Genomic DNA, 8,575 nt, shown 5'->3' with positions numbered 1-8,575 from the left:
CCTGGCCTCACCCCGTCTGAATTGACCTGGTGCCTTTTGCATGGCTGAAGATCAGATGTTTAATGGGTTGAGTCCTTGAGTGACTGCATGGGGACTCATTTAAGACTGGGCTTCATTGCTGGAGCAGTTAAGTGCCACTTTTGTGGAAAATGTCTYGTCTCATAAGGAAACAGAACAGATGAGAAGATGTCTGGGGCAGGGCATCTCTTGGGCTGTGGAGGAATGAATGACAGAAAAGTCCTGCTATGCCTGTGACGACAATATGCTGGGAAGAAAATAGCTTCTGAGTCGACAAAAGAAGCCAGGTTTTCTCTARGAACAGAGAGACAGCTTAATGGGACATTCACCACATGAAATCTGATCAATGTTAAAACATGAGTTAAAATTAGTTTCAGGAATGGTTCCTGCCCCTGGGGCTTGCTGTCAGATGTTGTGGTTTCACAGTCTCATTTTCCTAGTTTATTAAAATGTTTAGCTGCTTGGGAAAATGAGAAACAATCTCATGTGAAACTTTTCAGGGGGCTCTCCTTTTTTATTCTCTTTCTCTTGATGTAGCAAAAGATTTTGGAAATGTTCTGCTGGGTCTATTAAATTTGTATTTTCTTTGGGTTTTKTTTTTATATCTACCTTTCTCTAGCTCACACTTCATTTTCTCATTGCAGGGAGAAAAAAAAAACAAAAACCAAACCAACCCTCTCCCAAGAATGCAAAGGAATGGAGATATGGTCTTTATATTTTACTGGGAAAAATGGGGTCAGAGTCAAGGGTGTAGGCATGACCCTGCTGTTGTACAACATTAAGTGTAGTTCAAGGTTTCAAGTAGAGACACCTCTGCCTGCCCAACACCATAGCAACCAATGCTAATAATGATGTTTAAACTGTACACTGAGAATTCAGAAAGAGGAGAAAGAGGGGAAAAAAAMCGCAGTTACAGTATTTGAAATGTAAAATATTAAGTAAGGCTTTCATGTTAACAATATCTTTTCTTCACTTTCCCCTTAGCGTGAAGAATTTTTGTAAGAAAAACCTATTTGATAGTGCAAAAAAAATGCTAATAACTACCCTTTCTTTAGGGGAAAGAGAAGTTAGTTGAAATAGGTGGGAAACTGCAGTTGTTGCTAAAGACTTGAAGGGGAGAGAGAAGAATAGCAACACTAGACAATGGTTCTGTCTCTGGTGCCAACTCCTCTTAACAGCTCTGCTGCCGAAGAAAAGCAGATTCCTGAGCCACTGTGGGATTTACCCAAATTKTACCCAGCTTGCAGCCTTCAGCTCTCTCCCCAGGCTTCTTGCTAAAGAAGCAGCCTTCAAAAGACAAGCAGTTTATTAGACAGAAGTCAAAAGATGAGAAATAAGAACAGGGAGAAAGGAGATTGGAAGGAAAGAAACCACCAATTGAGGCCTTGGAGGAGCATGGGAATTTCAGCAGTGTGTTGAAAGTGCTGTTTGGGAGCTGCCCAGAAAGAGTGGGAAAGGGGGTATTGCCTGCCCCCCCCAGGTCTGGATGGTGTTTTTTTTTTTGTGATCAGGGCAACTGCAGCTCCCCAGTGCCACCGAGGATGCCAGCCTGTGAGTCATAGTTCACCTTGGAAGAGGTGAGATCAGTTTGGTTGGCCCTGAACCTGTTCTTTTTTTTGGTAACACTCCAGATAAGCCAATGTTTTTCATCAATGTTGCAGTCACTTCCTTGCAGCAGTTTTAGCTTCTTAATTTTGGTACTTATTCTGCCCTTGCTTGCAATGCAGGCTTTTCTGRCAGTCCAGAGTGGGGTGAGCCGTTCTTAATTAACTTTTCAGTCCCCGAAAAACCTTGACAGCTAGCTCTACACAATTCTGGGGTGGCTGCAAAGCCAAAGGAGGGTGGGTGACTCCTCCATTCAGTGAATGCGTGGTCACAGGGAGGCGTGGGCTGTCCCTGCGTTCTTCCTTGAGGAGCCTGCTGGCAATTGGTGCCAGAGATGGAATCTCAGACTGACTGGAACTTTCTCCTGTGCCAAATAGTGCTCATCATGTGGTTCCACTAGAGAGAATGCAAGTGCTGCCAYTGACATAAGCAAGGCCAGGAAGAAGAGCGACATCATAAATGTTCAGGTATCTGTGCCTGTTCTCATCAGCTGATGCAGAAGTTTTTCCTGTAGACTTYCTGCCTAAATACCTGGGAGGTTAAAGGAGTGCAGATCTGAGCTGTTGTTGCTCAGAGGGCATTGCCTCTTTAAAGCTGTTCCTTGACAGCTCCTTGAGATTTTTTTCACTTCCTCTTTGATCCAGCTGGGGACTTATCTCTCTCCCTGTTTGAACTGTAAGTGATTAATTACGGACCCCAAGAATGGGCTCCTTGCCTATCTCTTGTGTTTAAATTGCCTTCCAGGATTTTGCAAGGCTAAGGAGCCTCTTCCGATTTTACAGCTGGCTGTGCCTCGGTTAAGCCTCTCTTGGTTTTGTTGGGAGCTGCATCTGATCCATAGTGAACTTTAAGAACAAATTAAACAGGATTTGCTGGCCCTGACTCTTCTGCCACTCCTTGAAAACAAGACAGTGTTGATTTTAGCAGTGTAGGAAAAAGAAATGCAATGAAAGAAGGCATTAGGATGGGGAGAGATGCTGCTATTCTGAAACCCTGCTTTCCCCATTCCACCCCCAGAAGTGGGGCACAAAGAGAACATACAGCTGGTGCCTTTGGCCATGCTCTATCAGATGGAGGATATGCCATGAAATATCCAGCAATTGCACTGGCAGAGAATCCAGCAGCCCTGGTTCTGAGCCAGGCTTGTACTGTGTGCTGGACAGGGTGCCTACTCTGAATTACTTAAAAGCAGAGACAGGGTAGGGAAAGTGGAGGGCTTGCATGATCAATGAGACAGTGTTGTCTTGTTTAAGCAGGGAGAAGAAGATGGTCTTTGGGCCAGGGAGGGGCAGAGTTCAGGAGCAGAGTTTCCACCCAGAAATACCATGAAGGTCTGAAAGATGTTTGGTATAAGTGCATGTGGAGGGAGAAGTGAGGGATGAAGCAAAGGGTTTGGAACAAAATCTACATCCTCTTCATGGCTGTGCTGGCAAATAATGAGTGCTGGCCTGATGACCAGTACCTTGGGGCTTAGGGGTTAAAAAAAAAAGGGGAAGCTGTAAAGAAAAAAGCGAGGACTGTCTTCCCCTCCTTACACACTCATTGCTGGTTGGTGGCTTCTCACTCATGGCTTCCCCAGTAGCACAGGAGGAGATGTGGGGCTGGCAAAGAGCATCAGTCTCTGCTCTGTGCTGTCCTCTGCCTCTGCCTGAGCATGCCCCACCAACCCAGCYTTCATGAACACTCAGAGAAGCAGCAGGCTGGGGCAATGAGCAGGATTGATGTGCTGGCAAGAGTCTGCCCCTTCCACACTGCCCCACCTTTCTCACATCAGCATCAGCTTTGGCTGGACTGAGGCTGACTGCAGAAGCTGGCTGAGCTCTCTCTGYTTGCCATGGCGATTTTCTGCAGAGGAGAAGCTCCTCTCTGGGCTCTCTGACAGGGYTCTTGTGGGGTGCAGAAGGGTCTTGGTGCAGCTGGTAGGGAGAGCGGGCCCCCCCTTACCCTCGCCTTTTTCCCTGGCMTTCAGCTGTATTGGACAGTGGCTGTTTTTAGCAAAAGTCGCAGATTCAACAGCTGAGCTGATTTTCCAAAGGGACATATAAAACAAACAGCCTGCCATCTGCTCTATTGTCCTGGAATAGCGGCTTGGAGAGTGGGGGAGAGGAAAGGAGGAGAGTGAGATGAAGGAGAAAGGGACTGGGGGAAAGAGGGTGGGAAAGAGTGGGAGCAGAAGAGAGGAAAAGGCAGAAAGAGGAATCAGGGATGGGAGGCTGAAGGTGAAGGTGGAGGCTGAGGAAGAGAAAGAAAGAAGGACATAAACAAAAAGGGGAGCTGTGTGGAAGGGGATTTGTTGAGGGGAGAGGACCAGAGACAGGCTTAGGGGCAAACAGGGTTTTGTTGGAGTCACCCTGGCTGGGTTCCTATCAGCCCYGTGAGACACTGGTGCAGGCACTGAGAGCACCCCTGTCTTTGCTGAGCCAGAGTCTGACTGCAAAAGAAACAAACTGGACTTGGTGGCCTGGATAATCACTCCCTTCCACCCACTCAGCCCTGCCTGCTGCACACGCCCACCTCTGCACTGACTTTTATTGAGTGCCGCAGGGCAGGGATTGAACTCCACGTTTGGCAGCAGAGTAAATAACAGCAACACTGGTCTCTCTGGCTCGGGGGGAGGAGGGCTGGTTTTAATCAAAGGTAAATAACAGTCAGTATTGTCTGACCCTTAATCCAATTTCCCAGAACTGGAGAATAATGTTCCAACTTAAACATGTGGCACTGGCCCTCCGGAGAGGGGTGGCTACTCAGCCAGTGGGCTGCTGGACAGCCGAGGAGAGCTGTTCTGTGCCCAGCCACTAGACACATGTCTAGCCCGGAGCTAGATGCATCCAGGAGYTGGGGGGGATGCCACAAGGCAGGCAATTTATCCTGGCTGATCTGCGACTGTGCTGTTCTGTTCTGATTCTTCCTGGTTTATTTTCCTGGTTTCAGTCATCCCAAAAGATGGGGCTGGCTTGCTGACAGGCAGCACCTCATGTAACATGGGCCCAGTAGATTAAAAGCTTTCTGATTTGCTCAGTTGACTGGAGAGTTGGGACCCAACTGGTGCCCTACCTCTGCATCCCTGGAAGTCATTTTGCCTCTTACAGTGACCTGGAGAAAGGTGTTTATGGAGTCATGCTTTTATGTGCTCAGGGCATGAATCATGTTCATGCTGTGTCAAGTTCCTGCTACATGTTAAGCAGATACAAAATTTCAGTGTTGGAAAGAAGGCTTTCTGTTCATTAGTCTGGTGCACGAGGGTCTGTGTGAGAAAAAGTGCCTTGGTCACACATTAGAATCGCAGAGAGTTAGTGAGGTGGTGTCACTGAGCTATMAGGAGATTATCTAATCCTGCTGCAGGGCCGGCCACCTGATACCCCTTCCGTGAGATGTTTGTTCAACTGGCTCTTAAAACACATTGTTCTGCTCCAGACTATTGGTGCTGGATTGGAAAACSAGGTTGCTGGTAGTAAAGGCCTGCTACCAGGTTGATCTTGAAAAGACAGGTTTGTTCTGCAACTCTGTGCCAGCACCATTTGTAGATGCCCACTGAGCAGCTCTCTCAGGGTCCTGGGCACTGCTTTCTCCTCTGTGAGGCAGCTGATCTGCAATTCTCTGGAACAAAAATGTCCTACCGAGGCCAGGATGTTTGGAAAGAGGCAGAGACACATCCTAGAGCTGAGAGCAGGGGAAGCCAAGCWCCATTCCAGCCATTTCATCTTTGGAAATGACTTGGCAGTCCACAGTCACAGCCCAAACTGCTGTGTGGACAGAGCAGCTGCCCTCTCGGTGGGTGGACCATGGTTTTAAGACCTCTCTTCAAACAGCCTTTTGTAAGCACCGAGGCTCCAGGAGGAGTGAGAGGATGTCCAATCCATACAGTGACCAGACAGGTCAGAAATGCAGCTCCAGAGGTGCCTTATGCTCGTTCACTCCCCCAGCCATGAGCATACACTTTACTGCTGGTCATCCAGTCCTGCCCTGAGAAAGCCCAGCCCCACAGCTGAAATTACTGGCAGGAGAGAGGAATGGGGAAAATACCTTTTGTTTGTAGCATACTGTGTATTTCTTTCCCTGCTGCTCAGCTCTCTCTGAGAAGATGCTTTTGTCTGCCTGCAGTCCCCAGAGTGGCCCCTGCCCTCTGGGACGGGAAAGGACCGGAGGAGGACAACGGGCCGGGGCTGGAGGCGGCGGGCTCTGGTCAGCACCCTGGACAGGAACGGATCCGCCGCTCCTGCTCGCCCTTGTCTTTCTTTCTTTCTTTGTCTTGCCTTCCTTTGTCTTGGTCCAGGCCGAGGGGCAGCCTGGGATGAGCCTGGAATGGGCAGCCTGGGATGAGCTTGGAATGGGCAGCCTGGGATGAGCCTGGAATGGGCAGCCTGGGATGAGCCTGGAATGGGCAGCCTGGGATGAGCCTGGAATGGGCAGCCTGGGATGAGCCTGGAATGGGCAGCCTCCTGGTGTGGCACGACCCTGCTTTGCCTTGCAACCTGCACCAGCTCATTTTTGCTCTTGCTTAAGCACAAATAGTGCTGTGGCTGTGTACGCAGCTGCTCTGAASCTGTGGCTTAGATCTGGGTTATTTTTGCAGATAAATCCTCTTTTCTATCAGATTTGACATCAGGCAATCCCTCCAGATCCCTCCCTTTCTCCCTGTCTGATTCYCCCCTTCCCTTCCATGCCCTGTGTTCTCTTTCCTTGCATCTGTGCTCTCCCCTGTATATTCCCCCTCCCCTTTTCTTTCCATATAGCCAGGTATCTGTGAATATAATTTCATCTGCTCACTTTCTGTTGCTCTGCACCTCCACACTGCTCTTTGTGTCTCCCCTCCCCTCAAATGTGTGCATTTTTCTGCTTTCCTTTTTGCATCTCTTTTTCTCCTTCCCTCTCCTGGTTGTTTCTCTGTGGTTATTTCCACAGTGCTGTGAGTTTCTCRAAGAGCCCTCTGTACTCTGGAGTGCCTCATGTTGAGATCAGGTGAAAAATACTTGGAGTGTTTTTGTTTTTTGTAACCGTGGTAGGGCTGATGGAGCTTGGCATCCTCAGCATGGGAGTTAACTATTTAACACACTGCCCTTTGCCTTCCCCCCGATCCAAGGAGGAGCTTCCAGGGTGGTGGAGGCAGAAAGCTTTCACAGAGAAGGAATTGAAGCAGTCTGGCAGACAGTGGGAGTTGCTGACTAATGGAGGGGTGGATTGGGTAGAGATCTGATAAAAAGCATTTCCTGTATCTCAGAAGAATTCTGGTCTTTGTTTMCCGCATGGGCTGTGCCCACACAGAACAACCAGTCTGGAAATGGGGCAGAAGGCCAGAGAGACCTTGAGGAAAAGAAGCTTGCAGAGAGTTGTAGTCAGGGCTTGTTCCAGGACTTCAATGTGGATTTCTATCTCTCAGCTCTTTCCCTGGAAGTTTAGTTTTGATGGCACAGGAATCATCACAGGCTTCTTCCCCCAGGAGCTTTGCAAACCCTGAAGCTGTTACCCAACACTGCTGCAGGACACCAGTAAAGGGTATTGACTTACTTGTAGGAGCTGGTACCTCGTRGGTGAGAAAACAGGCTGAAAGCTTCTGTGCTACTTGGAAGTGATCCAGTTTGGGATAATGGGATCTCAATTTCAATTGCAGAAAATCATTTTCATTTAGAGGAGCCCAGGGAACTCCCAGCCTGACACCACTTTGGTTGGGATTTAGCCAGGGGTCCATGGAGAATGGGATCCATGCCAACATCTTGGGGATCTGAATTTGTCTAGTGAGGAGAAAGGAAGGAGGTCTTGGCTGCCCTTCACTTTTTTTTGGTGCCTTTTAAAACGAGAGCCCTTGTAGCAGTGACAGGCCCATCCAGTGACAGATAAATGGACTGCAGATGGGGATTGAGTAAATGGGTCTGGAAAAATAGCAGTTGTGTTCCACCTTGCTTGCTCAACAAGCATGGCATCCAAAAGAGCTCACAAAGTGTTTGGAAGAGGCCGTGGATTTTCTGTCAAATTGTAGTTGTCCTCTGTAAAGTGACATTTACATTTCTTAGCAGGCAAAGTAGTTTTTCTGCCTTGCAATTATTGCAGCACATGGGGTTAATAGGAGCAGAGGTTGGCTCCTCATTGTCTGTGGCTTGACATTTTGATGACTATCAGAGAGGGAAAAAGGACAGTGGTTTCAGCAGTGCTCAATGAAAAGCTGAGGGAAAAGGAAGTTTTCATTTCACCTTAGATGCTGTCAGCTTAATTTTTACGTTACTCTAATGAAGGCCAGCAAAGAATGGTATCCACTCATAGCTCCCTCCCATGCATGGTATTTSAAGACCACAAGTAGTCCCAGTGAGGGTGGCAAAGCTATGTGTTAGTCCTATGATGAAGTTTTTAATGCACTGCATGTCTAAGCGATTTCAATGTTTTATTCCAGTGCACAGCACCTTTCCACTTCATGAGGCTGCAGGATGCCTTTTTTTTCTCCATTAAAAAACCCTCCTTCCACTGCATATGATTATTTTTCTGTCACTCTTTTGTAATATTTATAAAGGGCAGTTCCTGATGGAAGTGCTTGCATGGCTCAGCTGCCTATCCATGACATGTGGGAGGAAGTTTCTCCTCAGGGGTTCTCCTCCAGGGCTCCTCTGAGACTTYTCTCTGCTCTGTCAGGCCCACTTGTACTGGCATATTCAGCACCTCACTGCATCTCTCCCTCAGAGGCCCCAAATACCTTGAGTCCCAAACTCAARTCATCTCCCCAGTTAACCAGTCTCCACTACCTCTTTCCAGCTAACAACTGCCCTGAATGGGAACTAGACCTGGTATTCAGCATTTCTGCAGCAGTTGAGCTTGGAAGGAGCCTGAGAAGAGCCCTGCTAATTATCTCAGCTCTTATCTGTCAGGTCAGTGTGATCCCTGCTTGAATAACTTGCATGCCAAAGTGCACAGTGACCAGCTCCAGAGAGCTCCTTGGGTTCTGATYTCACTCTCTTCTCCACTCCTG

This window comes from Malurus melanocephalus, unplaced genomic scaffold, assembly GCF_030028575.1.
Source record: "Malurus melanocephalus ecotype Western Australia unplaced genomic scaffold, MMel_1.1 scaffold_17, whole genome shotgun sequence".
Taxonomy (NCBI): Eukaryota; Metazoa; Chordata; class Aves; order Passeriformes; family Maluridae; genus Malurus; species Malurus melanocephalus.
Note: the sequence above shows the minus strand (reverse complement) of the source record.